Here is a 2,098-nt window from a genome sequence, read left to right as displayed (position 1 = left end):
AATATTAGGGAACCACCCCCCACCCTTAATCGATGTAATCAACTTTAATTTAATGCAAGTGTAAAACAAATGCACATAAATCAATTATTTTTCTACAATATTTAAATAGATTCAACATCTTTCTTCAACAGAATTGCAGACTGCACAGATGGTACCTTCCCAAAGGAAAAAGTACTATAGTTTACTAGGGTGTATATTACACTTATTAGTTACTATATACAATAATGGATTTCTATACATTTAATCAGGTGACCACTTTTGTTGTAAGATTCAGATAATTATTTATTCAAATTTTTTAAATGACATAACAAAGAAAAGTATTTCTTTGTGCCCCCCTTTCCCTGTTAATGCCCACCCTGGCCCCCACAAAACTTTGCTAGACCCGCCCCTGCACAGTTACCAGCTGTCAGCTATGTAGAAAAGGATCCTGGTGTTATTTGTCTCTCAGAAACAGTTCATAAGTTCCATTCAACTCATTCGTGTCACCTAAAAGGTAAACCTGTTTCTCCATCACCTGTTCAGCTCTGATGATTCAGTAAGGACATCTCCTGGTTTCATCTTCATGTTTCCCTCTCACCAGATGTCCAAACGGACATCATGACCAGCAGCTTTTACAGCTGTGGCTCCAGCAAACCTCAGCTGATACTAGAAAGTAATATTAAATACATTCTAACAACAGCTTATCACGCTTAAACATGCTGCTGTTGTTTATCCGATGGTCTTCTCTTTCTAGCGTAAACTGGGCGATAAACAAACAAGAAAGACGGGACTTGCAGCAGAAAAGCCGATCAGCTGATTGTTGATCAGTTTCATGTTTGAAGTAATAACAGGAGAGGAAGGAGAGAATGAGAGAAGTAGATGCAACTGCGCAGCAAAGACAAAAATAACTCCAGCTTTGTGTCTATTTTTTAATTCTAGTTGAAGTCCGGGACAAATTGCTTCCTTTTCACCTCAATATGGAACTCTGATGGCCAGTCCAGCTGTGGCTCAATATATCAGTTGTTAAGCTTAACGTGGAAATACTATGCAAACATCCAGGGATGAACTTAGACACTTGCTTTACTTCTCTGGGAGAGTTTTCGCCGAGATAAAATGCCGCGGTTAGGAAGCATGTAGCGAGGCTCCAAATGCTCCAACAGACCGTGGACAGGTCCTGCAGACAACAGCCACTCTATCACCTGACACATACTGCTCCGATGCGCCGAGCTGGGTTACGCCAAGTAGCGCGTTTTGTGAGGTGATTTTGTGATGCTTCGGATCATTACATTTTTTATTTCTCTCCGATATCTGATCCAGTAATTTAGGTCAGTATCAGACCGATACCGATACGTAATATCGGATCGTTACATCTCTAGTCCTATCTAACAAAAATGTGAGACATACCCCTATAGCCATTTAATGTAAGTATAATTATTCCTATTGCTATGATGATTACCTTTCTATATGGTATCTGCCATCGTTATTGGGAAGAACTATTATTTCTTTAATGACTTAAAGTGCACACATATGCATGAGAAATTCAAAGGGGTTAGACAGTCATGCATTAACTGTAACAGTTTACTAATGGGATTAGTTTCTTAGAAAGAAAGTCTCAACTAAAAAGGAGTTAAAATTTCCAGAATTAAGAAATATCAAGGTTAACGCAACCCCTAAAAAGGGTTTCAACTTTTCCCCCAAAAGGAAAATGACCAAGATTTTATTAAAATATTTTTATTATTTATTAAGGGGTTTAATTTACTTGCAAAAATCAAAATAACAGCAAAACATTTATAGAAACTCATTGCCATAACTATATGCAGACCAATCATGCGGTGGCGTGTAGTCACCCCCCCCCCACAAGTGCCCCTAAAGTGGCCTTATTTACATGTTGTGTCTTATCTAAAATTAAGTGATGGGCCAGACCAGAGTCAACTTAGTCAATGAGATTCATGAAAAAGAAGAACGTCTATAGCTAAGAGGTGAGGCTAGCAACTAATGTACTACACATGACATCGCCCACTAGTGGAAAACACAGCAACTGCAGAGAAGTATAATATACCTTTAGTTCACATGCTAATGCAAGTCATACTTTACAATATGGAGTCATTAACATTGAAAA

The sequence above is a fragment of the Rhamphochromis sp. 'chilingali' genome, assembly GCF_963969265.1.
Source record: "Rhamphochromis sp. 'chilingali' genome assembly, chromosome: 3".
Lineage (NCBI taxonomy): Eukaryota > Metazoa > Chordata > Actinopteri > Cichliformes > Cichlidae > Rhamphochromis > Rhamphochromis sp. 'chilingali'.
Note: the sequence above shows the minus strand (reverse complement) of the source record.